At 49.7% G+C, this 22,921-nt stretch overlaps 4 long non-coding RNA genes across 4 annotated transcripts; all 4 read left to right on the forward strand.

The window, feature by feature from the left end:
- The first annotated feature begins 188 nt into the window (after positions 1-188).
- Positions 189-4,034, forward strand: LOC128796699 (uncharacterized). Its single transcript, XR_008433867.1, has 3 exons — positions 189-519; positions 3,149-3,194; positions 3,672-4,034. It is a non-coding gene; the product is annotated as an uncharacterized LOC128796699 (long non-coding RNA).
- A 115-nt stretch (positions 4,035-4,149) lies between these two features.
- On the forward strand, positions 4,150-6,229 carry LOC128796698 (uncharacterized). The gene is made up of 2 exons (XR_008433866.1): positions 4,150-4,758; positions 5,382-6,229. It is a non-coding gene; the product is annotated as an uncharacterized LOC128796698 (long non-coding RNA).
- A 5,794-nt stretch (positions 6,230-12,023) lies between these two features.
- On the forward strand, positions 12,024-15,573 carry LOC128796705 (uncharacterized). The gene is made up of 3 exons (XR_008433869.1): positions 12,024-12,060; positions 14,689-14,734; positions 15,211-15,573. It is a non-coding gene; the product is annotated as an uncharacterized LOC128796705 (long non-coding RNA).
- A 115-nt stretch (positions 15,574-15,688) lies between these two features.
- On the forward strand, positions 15,689-17,768 carry LOC128796704 (uncharacterized). The gene is made up of 2 exons (XR_008433868.1): positions 15,689-16,297; positions 16,921-17,768. It is a non-coding gene; the product is annotated as an uncharacterized LOC128796704 (long non-coding RNA).
- The last annotated feature ends 5,153 nt before the right edge of the window (positions 17,769-22,921 follow it).

A 22,921-nucleotide genomic window follows, 5' to 3' on the forward strand; every position in this document is an offset into this window, starting at 1 on the left:
GGACTTTCCAAGGACTTGGCAAAGACCTGACATGGAGCCAGCACGGGACCGCGTGATGCGCGGCCTGCTTCTCTTCTAATCTCCGTTCTTAAGCCGAACGAACTTTTGGGGTGACTCCCGTGGTTCTTCATTGAAGACCCTTCATCTGCCTCGTTACCATTGTGACAAAGAAAGAATGAGAACCCTCCTCCCAAGGGCTGAGACTGAGACGCCTACTACAGGCAGGAGGGGAAATTGGTGGTCTGACCACTAATGACATGACCTGTTTCCCTTCAGTAATTTTAATGGACTCATTCTTCATTGGATTCGTCTTGCTTTGGTGGTTTCTGTGGACTCACCTGTTCCTGCGTGGCGATTACAATGGACTTTCATTGTTACACTTGTTCCCCCCTCTTTCCTCTGTGGACTATAACTGGATCCCTGAGTTATAGTCCTGAGTTCGACCAGAACTTCGGAGACTCCCCCGACACGACAGACGGATCCCCATCGTCCGGACCACTGAGGATCTCGCCTGTGTTGGTAGCTATTCCCATACCCCTCTTCTCTCTCTCTATCCTTCTATCTCCTTTCTAATCCCCCACTATCGCATTTACTCTTTTGGCCCCTAATAAAGGTGCATTTCTTATGATTAACTGACAGTCCCTTGTTGTTTGCCTTTTTTGCACTTTTGGGATCGGTGAAAAGAACCATCACGACACCCCGCAAGAAGCGGACCGTGACATTAAAATTGGTGTCACGGACAGGATTTCTGTCTAGACGGAAGGGTTGCAGCTGAAAAGGCACCCACACTGTCTTTGGAAATTTATAAAGGATCCCTTAGTGCAAAAGGCAGGACACTGTTGTTTTGTTGTTGTTGTGTGTATCTGGTCTGGGAAGGAAGGGACAACTTGAAGCAACTAAGCAGAGTCTCCCAGGCAGATTATTGTCCTTTCACCCAGCCAGGGAAGCGAAGGGTGACACAGCGAGGGCTGTGTAGTTTTGTGGAACTTAAGTTTGTAGCTCCCTGTCGTGGTTTTGGTCCCTTCACAAAATGAGTGACAATCTTAGCCTCGAAATTAAAGCTGAATTTTATGCACCACTAGCCAAACACAATGCCAGACCTTCTACGGAAGGAGAAAAATGGGCACAGAGTAATTGGTTGAACTTAGAAAATGTTATTGATAGAGTGTGTTCATTACAACATGAAACAAAATTCAAATTGGGCAAAAAGAAAATTCTCTTATGCTCAGTTTTGGGAGCTTGTCTTACGGCAGCTATAGAAAATGGCTTCGAGCGAAGAAGTGAGGAACATGCTCTAATAGACTCCCTTCAAAATCTAGTTGAAATTTTGCAAAAACAGTTCTATGAAGCAAAAGATGTGATCTATGCATTGCGAGCTGCCTTAACAGAGGAACATGTTAACAAATCACATCATGCTGATTCCTCTACAGAGCCTGAGGAGAAGGAAACTCCTCACATGAAACAAATCTATCCTCATCAAGAACTTGAAGCAGCAAGTAATTGTGGGGAACATTGCTGCCATCACTTGAGACCCTTGATTAAAACTATCTCAGTGTATAGCTATCTCAGTGATGATGATCTCCAACCTCACATCACAACCAAACACATACCATCACAACTAAACACTGCCACTGAGCTAGCTAAGCTTAAAAGGGAATATGGACACCCTCCACATGAATCAGAAACAGAATATGTTTTCCGGGTGTCCCTCACTGGTGGTGATCAAATTCAATTAACTGAACAGGAAGCCGGTGGGTACTGGGGACATGGTGTCTTCTTAACAACAGGAGAGAAAGGTGACACATGGTCCCTGACACAGCGTGCAGCTTTTTGGGCCGGGGGAACAAGCCCCTTGGAAAGGGGAGATCCCATAGCTAGAATTAGTACCCCCGACCAACTCTTGGAAAATGTGCACAAAGCTGCTTGCCTGCAAATGACTCTCAAAAAGAAATTAATTCCTGGCTTTGAATCCCTGATGCAATTACCTGTGAAGCCCGAGATAACGACCCCTTGAATTTGTGGGCTTCCAGAATCACTCAAACCTACAGCAATTCTCCTTCCAAAAACGATAGCAGCTGTATCTCCTGTAGAAAGACCAGATAGATTTCCTAGTAAGCAGAAGGACCCATTTGTTCCCCTTTATGACTTGTTGAGGAAAGGGGTGAAATGGGATTGGAGTCTTTCTCAGGAGTCAGCATTGCAATTGCTGATTTTTGAAGCAACAGCTCATCAAGCAGTTGCAGACCCCTATCCATCCTACAGATCCTTTCCAGGTGGAATGGGGATTTGCCTCTTCAGGGCTGTCAGTACACATATGGCAGCGGGGTGCTGAGGGTCTGACAAGACCTGTTGGTTTTTACTCCCGTGGTTCCAAAGATGCTGAGAAAAGATACACTACCTGGGAAAAAGGATTGTTGATGGTTATCTTAGCTTTCCTAGAAGTAGAAAAAATTGCACGAAAACAACCAATTGTATTGAGAGGCCCCTTCAAGGTTATTAAGACAGCCACTAGTGGGACTCCCCCTCCTGACGGGGTGGCCCAGAGGGCCTTAGTGAGAAAGTGGTATGCTCAGCTTGAACATTACTGTAACTTCTTCTCAATGACAGAAGGATCTGTAAAAACTTTACCAATCCAAGAAACTGAGAGCTTGGACAAACCTGCCTCTGTAATCAAAGTAACCCCTCCTTTCTGCCCCAAACAATCAGCAAACTCTTGGTTTACTGATGCTTCTGCTAAAGGGAAAGGAAAAGTATGGAAATATAGGGCAGAAGCCCTCCACTTTTCCTCTGGTGAGCAAATGATTACAGAGGGAGAAGGTAGCGCACACACTGGGGAGCTGATAGCTGTCTGGCGTGTTTTTCAACGAGAAGCACAGAATTCCTCTTTGGTCTGCATCTACACTGACTCCTATGCTCTCTACCAAATGATCCTAATAATCCAGCTCATGACCCTGGCCAACCTGTTCTGGTGGACCTCTCTTACTATAGGACTAGTAGCACTTGTGCTAAAACCCCCTCTGAATAAATATGCATGGGAAGCCTCTGGTGCTCTAGGGAAAGAGCATTGGACAAATACATGCTGGATAATTCCATCATTCTAACTTTTCTGCCTCTCGGCGGCAGAATTCTGTTGTGTTTACTTTTTCAGAAGAACTCCGAGGGACATGAAGACCACCTAATCCATGATCAAACTGGTAATACTTTTCTGCATCCTACCACAACCCCATGGCCAGAAACCAGCTGAGTGACCGTGGTCTGAACTAATTGTGGTAGCATGCAGAAAAAGTGAAAGGCTCTCTTTAAGCACAAAAAGGTCTGCACGCACCCAAGCGTACAGGATTGTTGGCACAATTTTACACTAACACAGACTGCAGAAGTGGTTTGTTTATGGGGAAAAAAACACCAAAGGGCTTTCTTTTAAGTTTATAATAAATGCTGTAGCTCAATCTACTACGGTTTATACCAGCACCACTACCACCACTCGAGCCCAGCCACCAGTTATGCTTACCCCGAAAATTTTTGAAGTTGGACCATATATAATCAGGAAAACTGGCCAACAACAGATATTATTTGATCCGGCATGGTCTCTTAAACAAGTCAAATTGCTGATGCAAAACAATGTCTCAGAAATACAACCAGCTTGTTCACCCTTTTTGCAAACCTCTTTTCAGGCTTGGACAACCTGGCTGCGACAGTGGAACCCTCCTAAAAAGCGGGTGCCAAGAGACATAACTGGTGTTGTGGGAACAGAATTGGGAATCAGTTCAGAGGTATTAATGAATAAATTGGCTTCTACGACTAGAGATTTGACCAAAATACAGCAACCACTGCAGTCGTCCTTATCGGCCTTGGGAACACATCAGTGCTTGCTATCAAACATTCTACCAAATTGGGAAAAGATAAATGTGAAGGATAAAAAATTGATCATTGATGCACTTAATGCCACGCAAAGCAATGTTTCCTTAGCTCTTAGCTGTATCCAGGCTCAATTATGGATGCAGTCAGTTGCTGCCTCAATTATAAGAGAAGGTGAAGAAGGCACTTTTCCTACTGAGATTAGGAAAATAGTCTGGGACAGTGCCACTGACTTTGAAAGAGATTTCCAATCCTGGTGGAATTTAGTGAATTTTACCTATGACCCTAACACAAACACAGCCACAGCATTTTGTGCTGACCATAAGTAATGCCTCAGTGCATTTGATATTCCCTAGCATCGCATTAGGATTAAATCATGATGGACCCACTTTCGATCCTTCTGAACATAGAGAATGGGCCCGTCAAATTGATGACAAATGGCAAACTGTCAATTTAGAGTCCTGTACTATCCGAGAACAACTAGGGTTTATCTGTGAAGGTAACGCAATTATAGCTCAAGATATCTGTTTAGACACAGAACAAAATAGCTGTCATTTTGATATTCATCCTAACGAGACTTCTGAAACAGTCCTTGTATCTACAGGCAATGGGCGTGCCTGCTTCAGAACCGCTTGTGATACTGTGTTTATAGAAAGTACAGTAGTAGCTACTAAAAATCATTCAAATTATTGTGCTTGCAACTTTACTAAAATTGCAGGATGTGATTTTTCTTTTGTAGCTCCAGTTACCTTACATGAACTTTTAGAATCCAATCTCATGTTGATTCACAAGCTACTGCCTACTCCCATTGGGATGAACCTTACTTTGGTAAAGCAACCATTACTTCATCAAGATCTAATAGAGATCCTAGGAAAAATCAAGGAGAATGGACAGAGAACTCTGGTAACTGTTCATCATGATGTGCAAGAAATACATCGTGTTGTAGAAAGGGTGGAAAGTGATGCCGAGCACAAGTGGTGGGATACCCTTTTCGGGTGGTCACCCACCGCCACCGGTATCCTGAACAAATTGTGCCATCCCGTTGTTGTTCTTCTGATTTTAGTTATGATTGGTTTTGTTTTATCAGTAATCTTGCTTATTGTAAATTGGAGAATGATGAAACGATGAACAAAATTAACATCTATAATTAATGCACACCACTTGGCCGACATCCTTTACACTATAGATGTTCCCAGGACTGTAGACACAAGAAGATTATAGGGTTGGTAGATATGTTTTACATCATTTTCTTTTATGATTTGCTTTAATCACTGTTTTAATTATTTTTGTTTCTTGATTATAAAATTATACTGAGTAATATCGATGATACTAGGTTTATTACTTTACTGCTTAATATTGATTATACTGGTTTATTATTTGATCAATTTATTGTTTAATTGATTAATATTGATTATTATTTAAACAAACTATTGCTGATTTAATTCTTGTCTTAGTTTTCCTGTTTTCTCTTTCCTTTCCTTTTTCTCTTCCCTTTTCCCTGGAATGTGCTGCCAACACTTGATGAGTCCTGAAGACTCCACGACGACACCATGGAACCCTGCTGATGAAGATCTTTCGAGGGCAATCGTCAGTCACGGGGTGGTGTAAGAGCCCGTCTGAAGCCCCTCATTTTCCGTTCTGCCTTCCGATTGCCACGAGAAAGAATCCCTTCCTCCACTGCAGTTCCGGCTTAGAACAGGACACAGTGCAGGTGCAACCACTGAACCGTCATGCTAGCTGTTCCGAACAAGGCCTGGCAAGAACTCGGCAAGGACTTGGCAAAGACCTGACGTGGACCCAGCACGGGACAGCCTGATGCGCGGCCTGCTTCTAATCTCCGTTCTTAAGCCAAATGAACTTTTGGGGTGACTCCCGGGGTCCTTCATTGAAGACCCCTCATCTGCCTCGTTACCACTGTGACAAACAAAGAATGAGAACCCTCCTCCCAAGGACTGAGACTGAGACCCCTGCTACAGGGAGGAGGGGAAATTGGTGGTCTGACCACTAATGACATGACCTGTTTCCCTTCAGTGATTCAAATGGACTCATTCTTCATTGGATTCGTCTTGCTTTGGTGGTTTCTGTGGACTCAGCTGTTCCCGCGTGGCGATTACAATGGACTTTCGTTGTTCCACTTGCTCCCCCCTCTTTCCTCTGTGGACTATAACTGGAGCCCCGAGTCGACCAGAACTACGGAGACTCCCCCGACACGACAGACGGATCCCCATCGTCCGGACCACTGAGGATCTCGCCTGTGTTGGTAGCTATTCCCATACCCCTCTTCTCTCTCTCTCTCTCCTTTTATCTCCTTTCCGATCCCCACTATCGCATTTACTGGTTTGGCCCCTAATAAAGGTGCATTTGTTGTGATTAACTGATAGTCCCTTGTTGTTTGCCTTTTTGCACTTTTGGGATCGGTGAAAAGAACCATCACGACACCCCGCAAAAAGCGGATGGTGACAGGTGGGATGCATGAAAAATAAAATCAAAACTCAGGAAGTTTGTCCTGGAACACCTTCCATTGGCATGCCAAGAGTGAATTCAAGAGGCAGGAGAGCAGCAGCCACCGTCCTGCAGCTGTCTGCGAGCTTCGCACACAAGCCGGCTTCTTCGCGGCTTCGTTCTTCGCCTCTTGCAAGCTACCGCGATCTCCGGCTGCCGGAGGACAAGAAGCGGCTACTTCGCGCACAGATCACTGGAGCGGCAGCGGTGCGCTCCGAAGCGCCGCTTCTGCCGAAAGACGCCGGCAAGCGGCACTTGCTTTCGGCCAGCTCCGGAGCTGCGTATTCTGCCTCTCTAGTCGCCTACATCTTAGCCAAAAGCTTTTCCGCTCCAGTTCTCAAGGAGAAAGTGTACCAGCACTGCTCACTTAGCCCGACCTTGCCAGGAAATAAGATTTGCTGCACATTCCAAGGACACTGCACTTTCCTGGGCAAGCTGCAACCTGCTGGCAAATGGCCGTGCTCTCTGCCCACTCCTGCCCAGCTCTGGCTAGTAGCGGGCACGTTGCAGCCTGGCGAAGGCAAGAAGCCTGGAGAGCTGTCACAGAGCAGAAGGGCAGCTGAGATGCTGAAAAGCAGCAAAGCTGAACAGCCTGCCTCAGCTTCAGCAGTGTGTAATTGACTGAAGGCGAAAAAGCAAGCAGCAGAGCAGCGGGCTTCTGTGCGCACTGAAGGCAATTGCAAGAATCCAGCAGCTGCTCCTTGCCAAGCACAGTCAGCTGCCTAGGTTCTTGCTTCTTGACCAACTCCCAGTTGCCCTTCTTTTCAGCAGCTGCCACCGTGTTCTCTGCATCTCGGAGCCTCTGGGGAGCAACAAGAATTTCCAAGGTGGGATGCATGACGACTATGTCAAAACCCAGGAAAGTTGTCCTGGAACACCTCCCATTGGCATGCCAAAAGTGAATTCAAGAGGCAGGAGAGCAGCAGCCACCGTCCTGCAGCTGTCTGCGAGCTTCGCACACAAGCCGGCTTCTTCGCGGCTTCGTTCTTCGCCTCTTGCAAGCTACCGCGATCTCCGGCTGCCGGAGGACAAGAAGCGGCTACTTCGCGCACAGATCACTGGAGCGGCAGCGGTGCGCTCCGAAGCGCCGCTTCTGCCGAAAGACGCCGGCAAGCGGCACTTGCTTTCGGCCAGCTCCGGAGCTGCGTATTCTGCCTCTCTAGTCGCCTACATCTTAGCCAAAAGCTTTTCCGCTCCAGTTCTCAAGGAGAAAGTGTACCAGCACTGCTCACTTAGCCCGACCTTGCCAGGAAATAAGATTTGCTGCACATTCCAAGGACACTGCACTTTCCTGGGCAAGCTGCAACCTGCTGGCAGATGGCCGTGCTCTCTGCCCACTCCTGCCCAGCTCTGGCTAGTAGCGGGCACGTTGCAGCCTGGCGAAGGCAAGAAGCCTGGAGAGCTGTCACAGAGCAGAAGGGCAGCTGAGATGCTGAAAAGCAGCAAAGCTGAACAGCCTGCCTCAGCTTCAGCAGTGTGTAATTGACTGAAGGCGAAAAAGCAAGCAGCAGAGCAGCGGGCTTCTGTGCGCACTGAAGGCAATTGCAAGAATCCAGCAGCTGCTCCTTGCCAAGCACAGTCAGCTGCCTAGGTTCTTGCTTCTTGACCAACTCCCAGTTGCCCTTCTTTTCAGCAGCTGCCACCGTGTTCTCTGCATCTCGGAGCCTCTGGGGAGCAACAAGAATTTCCAAGGTGGGATGCATGACGACTATGTCAAACCCAGGAAAGTTGTCCTGGAACATCTCCCATTGGCATGCCAAAAGTGAATTCAAGAGACAGGAGAGCAGCAGCCACCGTCCTGCAGCTGTCTGCGAGCTTCGCACACAAGCCGGCTTCTTCGCGGCTTCGTTCTTCGCCTCTTGCAAGCTACCGCGATCTCCGTCTGCCGGAGGACAAGAAGCGGCTACTTCGCGCACAGATCACTGGAGCGGCAGCGGTGCGCTCCGAAGCGCCGCTTCTGCCGAAAGACGCCGGCAAGCGGCACTTGCTTTCGGCCAGCTCCGGAGCTGCGTATTCTGCCTCTCTAGTCGCCTACATCTTAGCCAAAAGCTTTTCCGCTCCAGTTCTCAAGGAGAAAGTGTACCAGCACTGCTCACTTAGCCCGACCTTGCCAGGAAATAAGATTTGCTGCACATTCCAAGGACACTGCACTTTCCTGGGCAAGCTGCAACCTGCTGGCAGATGGCCGTGCTCTCTGCCCACTCCTGCCCAGCTCTGGTAGTAGCGGGCACGTTGCAGCCTGGCGAAGGCAAGAAGCCTGGAGAGCTGTCACAGAGCAGAAGGGCAGCTGAGATGCTGAAAAGCAGCAAAGCTGAACAGCCTGCCTCAGCTTCAGCAGTGTGTAATTGACTGAAGGCGAAAAAGCAAGCAGCAGAGCAGCGGGCTTCTGTGCGCACTGAAGGCAATTGCAAGAATCCAGCAGCTGCTCCTTGCCAAGCACAGTCAGCTGCCTAGGTTCTTGCTTCTTGACCAACTCCCAGTTGCCCTTCTTTTCAGCAGCTGCCACCGTGTTCTCTGCATCTCGGAGCCTCTGGGGAGCAACAAGAATTTCCAAGGTGGGATGCATGACGACTATGTCAAAACCCAGGAAAGTTGTCCTGGAACACCTCCCATTGGCATGCCAAAAGTGAATTCAAGAGGCAGGAGAGCAGCAGCCACCGTCCTGCAGCTGTCTGCGAGCTTCGCACACAAGCCGGCTTCTTCGCGGCTTCGTTCTTCGCCTCTTGCAAGCTACCGCGATCTCCGGCTGCCGGAGGACAAGAAGCGGCTACTTCGCGCACAGATCACTGGAGCGGCAGCGGTGCGCTCCGAAGCGCCGCTTCTGCCGAAAGACGCCGGCAAGCGGCACTTGCTTTCGGCCAGCTCCGGAGCTGCGTATTCTGCCTCTCTAGTCGCCTACATCTTAGCCAAAAGCTTTTCCGCTCCAGTTCTCAAGGAGAAAGTGTACCAGCACTGCTCACTTAGCCCGACCTTGCCAGGAAATAAGATTTGCTGCACATTCCAAGGACACTGCACTTTCCTGGGCAAGCTGCAACCTGCTGGCAGATGGCCGTGCTCTCTGCCCACTCCTGCCCAGCTCTGGTAGTAGCGGGCACGTTGCAGCCTGGCGAAGGCAAGAAGCCTGGAGAGCTGTCACAGAGCAGAAGGGCAGCTGAGATGCTGAAAAGCAGCAAAGCTGAACAGCCTGCCTCAGCTTCAGCAGTGTGTAATTGACTGAAGGCGAAAAAGCAAGCAGCAGAGCAGCGGGCTTCTGTGCGCACTGAAGGCAATTGCAAGAATCCAGCAGCTGCTCCTTGCCAAGCACAGTCAGCTGCCTAGGTTCTTGCTTCTTGACCAACTCCCAGTTGCCCTTCTTTTCAGCAGCTGCCACCGTGTTCTCTGCATCTCGGAGCCTCTGGGGAGCAACAAGAATTTCCAAGGTGGGATGCATGACGACTATGTCAAAACCCAGGAAAGTTGTCCTGGAACACCTCCCATTGGCATGCCAAAAGTGAATTCAAGAGGCAGGAGAGCAGCAGCCACCGTCCTGCAGCTGTCTGCGAGCTTCGCACACAAGCCGGCTTCTTCGCGGCTTCGTTCTTCGCCTCTTGCAAGCTACCGCGATCTCCGGCTGCCGGAGGACAAGAAGCGGCTACTTCGCGCACAGATCACTGGAGCGGCAGCGGTGCGCTCCGAAGCGCCGCTTCTGCCGAAAGACGCCGGCAAGCGGCACTTGCTTTCGGCCAGCTCCGGAGCTGCGTATTCTGCCTCTCTAGTCGCCTACATCTTAGCCAAAAGCTTTTCCGCTCCAGTTCTCAAGGAGAAAGTGTACCAGCACTGCTCACTTAGCCCGACCTTGCCAGGAAATAAGATTTGCTGCACATTCCAAGGACACTGCACTTTCCTGGGCAAGCTGCAACCTGCTGGCAGATGGCCGTGCTCTCTGCCCACTCCTGCCCAGTTCTTGGTAGTAGAGGGCACGTTGCAGCCTGGCGAAGGCAAGAAGCCTGGAGAGCTGTCACAGAGCAGAAGGGCAGCTGAGATGCTGAAAAGCAGCAAAGCTGAACAGCCTGCCTCAGCTTCAGCAGTGTGTAATTGACTGAAGGCGAAAAAGCAAGCAGCAGAGCAGCGGGCTTCTGTGCGCACTGAAGGCAATTGCAAGAATCCAGCAGCTGCTCCTTGCCAAGCACAGTCAGCTGCCTAGGTTCTTGCTTCTTGACCAACTCCCAGTTGCCCTTCTTTTCAGCAGCTGCCACCGTGTTCTCTGCATCTCGGAGCCTCTGGGGAGCAACAAGAATTTCCAAGGTGGGATGCATGACGACTATGTCAAAACCCAGGAAAGTTGTCCTGGAACACCTCCCATTGGCATGCCAAAAGTGAATTCAAGAGGCAGGAGAGCAGCAGCCACCGTCCTGCAGCTGTCTGCGAGCTTCGCACACAAGCCGGCTTCTTCGCGGCTTCGTTCTTCGCCTCTTGCAAGCTACCGCGATCTCCGGCTGCCGGAGGACAAGAAGCGGCTACTTCGCGCACAGATCACTGGAGCGGCAGCGGTGCGCTCCGAAGCGCCGCTTCTGCCGAAAGACGCCGGCAAGCGGCACTTGCTTTCGGCCAGCTCCGGAGCTGCGTATTCTGCCTCTCTAGTCGCCTACGTCTTAGCCAAAAACTTTTACGCTACAGTTCTCAAAGAGGAAGTGTACCAGCACTGCTCACTTAGCCCGACCTTGCCAGGAAATAAGATTTGCTGCACATTCCAAGGACACTGCACTTTCCTGGGCAAGCTGCAACCTGCTGGCAGGTGGCCGTGCTCTCTGCCCACTCCTGCCCAGCGCTGGGTAGTAAGCGGGCACGTTGCAGCCTGGCGAAGGCAAGAAGCCTGGAGAGCTGTCACAGACCAGAAGGGCAGCTGAGATGCTGAAAAGCAGCAGAGCAGAACAGCCTGCCTCAGCTTCAGCAGTGTGTAATTGACTGAAGGCGAAAAAGCAAGCAGCAGAACAGCGGGCTTCTGTGCGCACTGAAGGCAATTGCAAGAATCCAGGAGCTGCTCCTTGCTGTAAGAGCCCGTCTGAAGCCCCTCATTTTCCATTCTGCCTTCCGATTCCCACAAGAAAGAATCCCTTCCTCCACTGCAGTTCCGGCTTAGAACAGGACACAGTGCAGGTGCAACCACTGAACCGTCATGCTAGCTGTTCCGAACAAGGCCTGGCAAGAACTCGGCAAGGACTTGGCAAAGACCTGACATGGAGCCAGCACGGGACCGCGTGATGCGCGGCCTGCTTCTCTTCTAATCTCCGTTCTTAAGCCGAACGAACTTTTGGGGTGACTCCCGTGGTTCTTCATTGAAGACCCTTCATCTGCCTCGTTACCATTGTGACAAAGAAAGAATGAGAACCCTCCTCCCAAGGGCTGAGACTGAGACGCCTACTACAGGCAGGAGGGGAAATTGGTGGTCTGACCACTAATGACATGACCTGTTTCCCTTCAGTAATTTTAATGGACTCATTCTTCATTGGATTCGTCTTGCTTTGGTGGTTTCTGTGGACTCACCTGTTCCTGCGTGGCGATTACAATGGACTTTCATTGTTACACTTGTTTCCCCCTCTTTCCTCTGTGGACTATAACTGGATCCCTGAGTTATAGTCCTGAGTTCGACCAGAACTTCGGAGACTCCCCCGACACGACAGACGGATCCCATCGTCCGGACCACTGAGGATCTCGCCTGTGTTGGTAGCTATTCCCATACCCCTCTTCTCTCTCTCTATCCTTCTATCTCCTTTCTAATCCCCCACTATCGCATTTACTCTTTTGGCCCCTAATAAAGGTGCATTTCTTATGATTAACTGACAGTCCCTTGTTGTTTGCCTTTTTTGCACTTTTGGGATCGGTGAAAAGAACCATCACGACACCCCGCAAGAAGCGGACCGTGACATTAAAATTGGTGTCACGGACAGGATTTCTGTCTAGACGGAAGGGTTGCAGCTGAAAAGGCACCCACACTGTCTTTGGAAATTTATAAAGGATCCCTTAGTGCAAAAGGCAGGACACTGTTGTTTTGTTGTTGTTGTGTGTATCTGGTCTGGGAAGGAAGGGACAACTTGAAGCAACTAAGCAGAGTCTCCCAGGCAGATTATTGTCCTTTCACCCAGCCAGGGAAGCGAAGGGTGACACAGCGAGGGCTGTGTAGTTTTGTGGAACTTAAGTTTGTAGCTCCCTGTCGTGGTTTTGGTCCCTTCACAAAATGAGTGACAATCTTAGCCTCGAAATTAAAGCTGAATTTTATGCACCACTAGCCAAACACAATGCCAGACCTTCTACGGAAGGAGAAAAATGGGCACAGAGTAATTGGTTGAACTTAGAAAATGTTATTGATAGAGTGTGTTCATTACAACATGAAACAAAATTCAAATTGGGCAAAAAGAAAATTCTCTTATGCTCAGTTTTGGGAGCTTGTCTTACGGCAGCTATAGAAAATGGCTTCGAGCGAAGAAGTGAGGAACATGCTCTAATAGACTCCCTTCAAAATCTAGTTGAAATTTTGCAAAAACAGTTCTATGAAGCAAAAGATGTGATCTATGCATTGCGAGCTGCCTTAACAGAGGAACATGTTAACAAATCACATCATGCTGATTCCTCTACAGAGCCTGAGGAGAAGGAAACTCCTCACATGAAACAAATCTATCCTCATCAAGAACTTGAAGCAGCAAGTAATTGTGGGGAACATTGCTGCCATCACTTGAGACCCTTGATTAAAACTATCTCAGTGTATAGCTATCTCAGTGATGATGATCTCCAACCTCACATCACAACCAAACACATACCATCACAACTAAACACTGCCACTGAGCTAGCTAAGCTTAAAAGGGAATATGGACACCCTCCACATGAATCAGAAACAGAATATGTTTTCCGGGTGTCCCTCACTGGTGGTGATCAAATTCAATTAACTGAACAGGAAGCCGGTGGGTACTGGGGACATGGTGTCTTCTTAACAACAGGAGAGAAAGGTGACACATGGTCCCTGACACAGCGTGCAGCTTTTTGGGCCGGGGAACAAGCCCCTTGGAAAGGGGAGATCCCATAGCTAGAATTAGTACCCCCGACCAACTCTTGGAAAATGTGCACAAAGCTGCTTGCCTGCAAATGACTCTCAAAAAGAAATTAATTCCTGGCTTTGAATCCCTGATGCAATTACCTGTGAAGCCCGAGATAACGACCCCTTGAATTTGTGGGCTTCCAGAATCACTCAAACCTACAGCAATTCTCCTTCCAAAAAACGATAGCAGCTGTATCTCCTGTAGAAAGACCAGATAGATTTCCTAGTAAGCAGAAGGACCCATTTGTTCCCCTTTATGACTTGTTGAGGAAAGGGGTGAAATGGGATTGGAGTCTTTCTCAGGAGTCAGCATTGCAATTGCTGATTTTTGAAGCAACAGCTCATCAAGCAGTTGCAGACCCCTATCCATCCTACAGATCCTTTCCAGGTGGAATGGGGATTTGCCTCTTCAGGGCTGTCAGTACACATATGGCAGCGGGGTGCTGAGGGTCTGACAAGACCTGTTGGTTTTTACTCCCGTGGTTCCAAAGATGCTGAGAAAAGATACACTACCTGGGAAAAAGGATTGTTGATGGTTATCTTAGCTTTCCTAGAAGTAGAAAAAATTGCACGAAAACAACCAATTGTATTGAGAGGCCCCTTCAAGGTTATTAAGACAGCCACTAGTGGGACTCCCCCTCCTGACGGGGTGGCCCAGAGGGCCTTAGTGAGAAAGTGGTATGCTCAGCTTGAACATTACTGTAACTTCTTCTCAATGACAGAAGGATCTGTAAAAACTTTACCAATCCAAGAAACTGAGAGCTTGGACAAACCTGCCTCTGTAATCAAAGTAACCCCTCCTTTCTGCCCCAAACAATCAGCAAACTCTTGGTTTACTGATGCTTCTGCTAAAGGGAAAGGAAAAGTATGGAAATATAGGGCAGAAGCCCTCCACTTTTCCTCTGGTGAGCAAATGATTACAGAGGGAGAAGGTAGCGCACACACTGGGGAGCTGATAGCTGTCTGGCGTGTTTTTCAACGAGAAGCACAGAATTCCTCTTTGGTCTGCATCTACACTGACTCCTATGCTCTCTACCAAATGATCCTAATAATCCAGCTCATGACCCTGGCCAACCTGTTCTGGTGGACCTCTCTTACTATAGGACTAGTAGCACTTGTGCTAAAACCCCCTCTGAATAAATATGCATGGAAGCCTCTGGTGCTCTAGGGAAAGAGCATTGGACAAATACATGCTGGATAATTCCATCATTCTAACTTTTCTGCCTCTCGGCGGCAGAATTCTGTTGTGTTTACTTTTTCAGAAGAACTCCGAGGGACATGAAGACCACCTAATCCATGATCAAACTGGTAATACTTTTCTGCATCCTACCACAACCCCATGGCCAGAAACCAGCTGAGTGACCGTGGTCTGAACTAATTGTGGTAGCATGCAGAAAAAGTGAAAGGCTCTCTTTAAGCACAAAAAGGTCTGCACGCACCCAAGCGTACAGGATTGTTGGCACAATTTTACACTAACACAGACTGCAGAAGTGGTTTGTTTATGGGGAAAAAACACCAAAGGGCTTTCTTTTAAGTTTATAATAAATGCTGTAGCTCAATCTACTACGGTTTATACCAGCACCACTACCACCACTCGAGCCCAGCCACCAGTTATGCTTACCCCGAAAATTTTTGAAGTTGGACCATATATAATCAGGAAAACTGGCCAACAACAGATATTATTTGATCCGGCATGGTCTCTTAAACAAGTCAAATTGCTGATGCAAAACTATGTCTCAGAAATACAACCAGCTTGTTCACCCTTTTTGCAAACCTCTTTTCAGGCTTGGACAACCTGGCTGCGACAGTGGAACCCTCCTAAAAAGCGGGTGCCAAGAGACATAACTGGTGTTGTGGGAACAGAATTGGGAATCAGTTCAGAGGTATTAATGAATAAATTGGCTTCTACGACTAGAGATTTGACCAAAATACAGCAACCACTGCAGTCGTCCTTATCGGCCTTGGGAACACATCAGTGCTTGCTATCAAACATTCTACCAAATTGGGAAAAGATAAATGTGAAGGATAAAAAATTGATCATTGATGCACTTAATGCCACGCAAAGCAATGTTTCCTTAGCTCTTAGCTGTATCCAGGCTCAATTATGGATGCAGTCAGTTGCTGCCTCAATTATAAGAGAAGGTGAAGAAGGCACTTTTCCTACTGAGATTAGGAAAATAGTCTGGGACAGTGCCACTGACTTTGAAAGAGATTTCCAATCCTGGTGGAATTTAGTGAATTTTACCTATGACCCTAACACAAACACAGCCACAGCATTTTGTGCTGACCATAAGTAATGCCTCAGTGCATTTGATATTCCCTAGCATCGCATTAGGATTAAATCATGATGGACCCACTTTCGATCCTTCTGAACATAGAGAATGGGCCCGTCAAATTGATGACAAATGGCAAACTGTCAATTTAGAGTCCTGTACTATCCGAGAACAACTAGGGTTTATCTGTGAAGGTAACGCAATTATAGCTCAAGATATCTGTTTAGACACAGAACAAAATAGCTGTCATTTTGATATTCATCCTAACGAGACTTCTGAAACAGTCCTTGTATCTACAGGCAATGGGCGTGCCTGCTTCAGAACCGCTTGTGATACTGTGTTTATAGAAAGTACAGTAGTAGCTACTAAAAATCATTCAAATTATTGTGCTTGCAACTTTACTAAAATTGCAGGATGTGATTTTTCTTTTGTAGCTCCAGTTACCTTACATGAACTTTTAGAATCCAATCTCATGTTGATTCACAAGCTACTGCCTACTCCCATTGGGATGAACCTTACTTTGGTAAAGCAACCATTACTTCATCAAGATCTAATAGAGATCCTAGGAAAAATCAAGGAGAATGGACAGAGAACTCTGGTAACTGTTCATCATGATGTGCAAGAAATACATCGTGTTGTAGAAAGGGTGGAAAGTGATGCCGAGCACAAGTGGTGGGATACCCTTTTCGGGTGGTCACCCACCGCCACCGGTATCCTGAACAAATTGTGCCATCCCGTTGTTGTTCTTCTGATTTTAGTTATGATTGGTTTTGTTTTATCAGTAATCTTGCTTATTGTAAATTGGAGAATGATGAAACGATGAACAAAATTAACATCTATAATTAATGCACACCACTTGGCCGACATCCTTTACACTATAGATGTTCCCAGGACTGTAGACACAAGAAGATTATAGGGTTGGTAGATATGTTTTACATCATTTTCTTTTATGATTTGCTTTAATCACTGTTTTAATTATTTTTGTTTCTTGATTATAAAATTATACTGAGTAATATCGATGATACTAGGTTTATTACTTAACTGCTTAATATTGATTATACTGGTTTATTATTTGATCAATTTATTGTTTAATTGATTAATATTGATTATTATTTAAACAAACTATTGCTGATTTAATTATTGTCTTAGTTTTCCTGTTTTCTCTTTCCTTTCCTTTTTCTCTTCCCTTTTCCCTGGAATGTGCTGCCAACACTTGATGAGTCCTGAAGACTCCACGACGACACCATGGAACCCTGCTGATGAAGATCTTTCGAGGGCAATCGTCAGTCACGGGGTGGTGTAAGAGCCCGTCTGAAGCCCCTCATTTTCCGTTCTGCCTTCCGATTGCCACGAGAAAGAATCCCTTCCTCCACTGCAGTTCCGGCTTAGAACAGGACACAGTGCAGGTGCAACCACTGAACCGTCATGCTAGCTGTTCCGAACAAGGCCTGGCAAGAACTCGGCAAGGACTTGGCAAAGACCTGACGTGGACCCAGCACGGGACAGCCTGATGCGCGGCCTGCTTCTAATCTCCGTTCTTAAGCCAAATGAACTTTTGGGGTGACTCCCGGGGTCCTTCATTGAAGACCCCTCATCTGCCTCGTTACCACTGTGACAAACAAAGAATGAGAACCCTCCTCCCAAGGACTGAGACTGAGACCCCTGCTACAGGGAGGAGGGGAAATTGGTGGTCTGACCACTAATGACATGACCTGTTTCCCTTCAGTGATTCAAATGGACTCATTCTTCATTGGATTCGTCTTGCTTTGGTGGTTTCTGTGGACTCAGCTGTTCCCGCGTGGCGATTACAATGGACTTTCGTTGTTCCACTTGCTCCCCCCTCTTTCCTCTGTGGACTATAACTGGAGCCCCGAGTCGACCAGAACTACGGAGACTCCCCCGACACGACAGACGGATCCCCATCGTCCGGACCACTGAGGATCTCGCCTGTGTTGGTAGCTATTCCCATACCCCTCTTCTCTCTCTCTCTCTCCTTTTATCTCCTTTCCGATCCCCACTATCGCATTTACTGGTTTGGCCCCTAATAAAGGTGCATTTGTTGTGATTAACTGATAGTCCCTTGTTGTTTGCCTTTTTGCACTTTTGGGATCGGTGAAAAGAACCATCACGACACCCCGCAAAAAGCGGATGGTGACAGGTGGGATGCATGAAAAATAAAATCAAAACTCAGGAAGTTTGTCCTGGAACACCTTCCATTGGCATGCCAAGAGTGAATTCAAGAGGCAGGAGAGCAGCAGCCACCGTCCTGCAGCTGTCTGCGAGCTTCGCACACAAGCCGGCTTCTTCGCGGCTTCGTTCTTCGCCTCTTGCAAGCTACCGCGATCTCCGGCTGCCGGAGGACAAGAAGCGGCTACTTCGCGCACAGATCACTGGAGCGGCAGCGGTGCGCTCCGAAGCGCCGCTTCTGCCGAAAGACGCCGGCAAGCGGCACTTGCTTTCGGCCAGCTCCGGAGCTGCGTATTCTGCCTCTCTAGTCGCCTACATCTTAGCCAAAAGCTTTTCCGCTCCAGTTCTCAAGGAGAAAGTGTACCAGCACTGCTCACTTAGCCCGACCTTGCCAGGAAATAAGATTTGCTGCACATTCCAAGGACACTGCACTTTCCTGGGCAAGCTGCAACCTGCTGGCAAATGGCCGTGCTCTCTGCCCACTCCTGCCCAGCTCTTGGTAGTAGCGGGCACGTTGCAGCCTTGCGAAGGCAAGAAGCCTGGAGAGCTGTCACAGAGCAGAAGGGCAGCTGAGATGCTGCAAAGCAGCAAAGCTGAACAGCCTGCCTCAGCTTCAGCAGTGTGTAATTGACTGAAGGCGAAAAAGCAAGCAGCAGAGCAGCGGGCTTCTGTGCGCACTGAAGGCAATTGCAAGAATCCAGCAGCTGCTCCTTGCCAAGCACAGTCAGCTGCCTAGGTTCTTGCTTCTTGACCAACTCCCAGTTGCCCTTCTTTTCAGCAGCTGCCACCGTGTTCTCTGCATCTCGGAGCCTCTGGGGAGCAACAAGAATTTCCAAGGTGGGATGCATGACGACTATGTCAAAAACCCAGGAAAGTTGTCCTGGAACACCTCCCATGGGCATGCCAAAAGTGAATTCAAGAGGCAGGAGAGCAGCAGCCACCGTACTGCAGCTGTCTGCGAGCTTCGCACACAAGCCGGCTTCTTCGCGGCTTCGTTTCTTCGCCTCTTGCAAGCTACCGCGATCTCCGGCTGCCGGAGGACAAGAAGCGGCTACTTCGCGCACAGATCACTGGAGCGGCAGCGGTGCGCTCCGAAGCGCCGCTTCTGCCGAAAGACGCCGGCAAGCGGCACTTGCTTTCGGCCAGCTCCGGAGCTGCGTATTCTGCCTCTCTAGTCGCCTACATCTTAGCCAAAAGCTTTCCGCTCCAGTTCTCAAGGAGAAAGTGTACCAGCACTGCTCACTTAGCCCGACCTTGCCAGGAAATAAGATTTGCTGCACATTCCAAGGACACTGCACTTTCCTGGGCAAGCTGCAACCTGCTGGCAGATGGCCGTGCTCTCTGCCCACTCCTGCCCAGCTCTGGTAGTAGCGGGCACGTTGCAGCCTGGCGAAGGCAAGAAGCCTGGAGAGCTGTCACAGAGCAGAAGGGCAGCTGAGATGCTGAAAAGCAGCAAAGCTGAACAGCCTGCCTCAGCTTCAGCAGTGTGTAATTGACTGAAGGCGAAAAAGCAAGCAGCAGAGCAGCGGGCTTCTGTGCGCACTGAAGGCAATTGCAAGAATCCAGCAGCTGCTCCTTGCCAAGCACAGTCAGCTGCCTAGGTTCTTGCTTCTTGACCAACTCCCAGTTGCCCTTCTTTTCAGCAGCTGCCACCGTGTTCTCTGCATCTCGGAGCCTCTGGGGAGCAACAAGAATTTCCAAGGTGGGATGCATGACGACTATGTCAAAACCCAGGAAAGTTGTCCTGGAACACCTCCCATTGGCATGCCAAAAGTGAATTCAAGAGGCAGGAGAGCAGCAGCCACCGTCCTGCAGCTGTCTGCGAGCTTCGCACACAAGCCGGCTTCTTCGCGGCTTCGTTCTTCGCCTCTTGCAAGCTACCGCGATCTCCGGCTGCCGGAGGACAAGAAGCGGCTACTTCGCGCACAGATCACTGGAGCGGCAGCGGTGCGCTCCGAAGCGCCGCTTCTGCCGAAAGACGCCGGCAAGCGGCACTTGCTTTCGGCCAGCTCCGGAGCTGCGTATTCTGCCTCTCTAGTCGCCTACATCTTAGCCAAAAGCTTTTCCGCTCCAGTTCTCAAGGAGAAAGTGTACCAGCACTGCTCACTTAGCCCGACCTTGCCAGGAAATAAGATTTGCTGCACATTCCAAGGACACTGCACTTTCCTGGGCAAGCTGCAACCTGCTGGCAGATGGCCGTGCTCTCTGCCCACTCCTGCCCAGCTCTGGGTAGTAGCGGGCACGTTGCAGCCTGGCGAAGGCAAGAAGCCTGGAGAGCTGTCACAGAGCAGAAGGGCAGCTGAGATGCTGAAAAGCAGCAAAGCTGAACAGCCTGCCTCAGCTTCAGCAGTGTGTAATTGACTGAAGGCGAAAAAGCAAGCAGCAGAGCAGCGGGCTTCTGTGCGCACTGAAGGCAATTGCAAGAATCCAGCAGCTGCTCCTTGCCAAGCACAGTCAGCTGCCTAGGTTCTTGCTTCTTGACCAACTCCCAGTTGCCCTTCTTTTCAGCAGCTGCCACCGTGTTCTCTGCATCTCGGAGCCTCTGGGGAGCAACAAGAATTTCCAAGGTGGGATGCATGACGACTATGTCAAAACCCAGGAAAGTTGTCCTGGAACACCTCCCATTGGCATGCCAAAAGTGAATTCAAGAGGCAGGAGAGCAGCAGCCACCGTCCTGCAGCTGTCTGCGAGCTTCGCACACAAGCCGGCTTCTTCGCGGCTTCGTTCTTCGCCTCTTGCAAGCTACCGCGATCTCCGGCTGCCGGAGGACAAGAAGCGGCTACTTCGCGCACAGATCACTGGAGCGGCAGCGGTGCGCTCCGAAGCGCCGCTTCTGCCGAAAGACGCCGGCAAGCGGCACTTGCTTTCGGCCAGCTCCGGAGCTGCGTATTCTGCCTCTCTAGTCGCCTACATCTTAGCCAAAAGCTTTTCCGCTCCAGTTCTCAAGGAGAAAGTGTACCAGCACTGCTCACTTAGCCCGACCTTGCCAGGAAATAAGATTTGCTGCACATTCCAAGGACACTGCACTTTCCTGGGCAAGCTGCAACCTGCTGGCAGATGGCCGTGCTCTCTGCCCACTCCTGCCCAGCTCTGGTAGTAGCGGGCACGTTGCAGCCTGGCGAAGGCAAGAAGCCTGGAGAGCTGTCACAGAGCAGAAGGGCAGCTGAGATGCTGAAAAGCAGCAAAGCTGAACAGCCTGCCTCAGCTTCAGCAGTGTGTAATTGACTGAAGGCGAAAAAGCAAGCAGCAGAGCAGCGGGCTTCTGTGCGCACTGAAGGCAATTGCAAGAATCCAGCAGCTGCTCCTTGCCAAGCACAGTCAGCTGCCTAGGTTCTTGCTTCTTGACCAACTCCCAGTTGCCCTTCTTTTCAGCAGCTGCCACCGTGTTCTCTGCATCTCGGAGCCTCTGGGGAGCAACAAGAATTTCCAAGGTGGGATGCATGACGACTATGTCAAAACCCAGGAAAGTTGTCCTGGAACACCTCCCATTGGCATGCCAAAAGTGAATTCAAGAGGCAGGAGAGCAGCAGCCACCGTCCTGCAGCTGTCTGCGAGCTTCGCACACAAGCCGGCTTCTTCGCGGCTTCGTTCTTCGCCTCTTGCAAGCTACCGCGATCTCCGGCTGCCGGAGGACAAGAAGCGGCTACTTCGCGCACAGATCACTGGAGCGGCAGCGGTGCGCTCCGAAGCGCCGCTTCTGCCGAAAGACGCCGGCAAGCGGCACTTGCTTTCGGCCAGCTCCGGAGCTGCGTATTCTGCCTCTCTAGTCGCCTACATCTTAGCCAAAAGCTTTTCCGCTCCAGTTCTCAAGGAGAAAGTGTACCAGCACTGCTCACTTAGCCCGACCTTGCCAGGAAATAAGATTTGCTGCACATTCCAAGGACACTGCACTTTCCTGGGCAAGCTGCAACCTGCTGGCAGATGGCCGTGCTCTCTGCCCACTCCTGCCCAGTTCTTGGTAGTAGCGGGCACGTTGCAGCCTGGCGAAGGCAAGAAGCCTGGAGAGCTGTCACAGAGCAGAAGGGCAGCTGAGATGCTGAAAAGCAGCAAAGCTGAACAGCCTGCCTCAGCTTCAGCAGTGTGTAATTGACTGAAGGCGAAAAGCAAGCAGCAGAGCAGCGGGCTTCTGTGCGCACTGAAGGCAATTGCAAGAATCCAGCAGCTGCTCCTTGCCAAGCACAGTCAGCTGCCTAGGTTCTTGCTTCTTGACCAACTCCCAGTTGCCCTTCTTTCAGCAGCTGCCACCGTGTTCTCTGCATCTCGGAGCCTCTGGGGAGCAACAAGAATTTCCAAGGTGGGATGCATGACGACTATGTCAAAACCCAGGAAAAGTTGTCCTGGAACACCTCCCATTGGCATGCAAAAGTGAATTCAAGAGCAGGAGAGCAGCAGCCACCGTCCTGCAGCTGTCTGCGAGCTTCGCACACAAGCCGGCTTCTTCGCGGCTTCGTTCTTCGCCTCTTGCAAGCTACCGCGATCTCCGGCTGCCGGAGGACAAGAAGCGGCTACTTCGCGCACAGATCACTGGAGCGGCAGCGGTGCGCTCCGAAGCGCCGCTTCTGCCGAAAGACGCCGGCAAGCGGCACTTGCTTTCGGCCAGCTCCGGAGCTGCGTATTCTGCCTCTCTAGTCGCCTACGTCTTAGCCAAAAGCTTTTCCGCTCCAGTTCTCAAGAGAAAGTGTACCAGCACTGCTCACTTAGCCGACCTTGCCAGGAAATAAGATTTGCTGCACATTCCAAGGACACTGCACTTTCCTGGGCAAGCTGCAACCTGCTGGCAGATGGCCGTGCTCTCTGCCCACGTCCTGCCAGCTCTGGGTAGTAGCGGGCACGTTGCAGCCTGGCGAAGGCAAGAAGCCTGGAGAGCTGTCACAGAGCAGAAGGGCAGCTGAGATGCTGAAAAGCAGCAGAGCAGAACAGCCTGCCTCAGTTCAGCAGTGTGTAATTGACTGAAGGCGAAAAAGCAAGCAGCAGACAGCGGGCTTCTGTGCGCACTGAGGCAATTGCAAGAATCCAGGAGCTGCTCCTTGCTGTA

The sequence above is a fragment of the Vidua chalybeata genome, chromosome 17 (assembly GCF_026979565.1).
Source record: "Vidua chalybeata isolate OUT-0048 chromosome 17, bVidCha1 merged haplotype, whole genome shotgun sequence".
Lineage (NCBI taxonomy): Eukaryota > Metazoa > Chordata > Aves > Passeriformes > Viduidae > Vidua > Vidua chalybeata.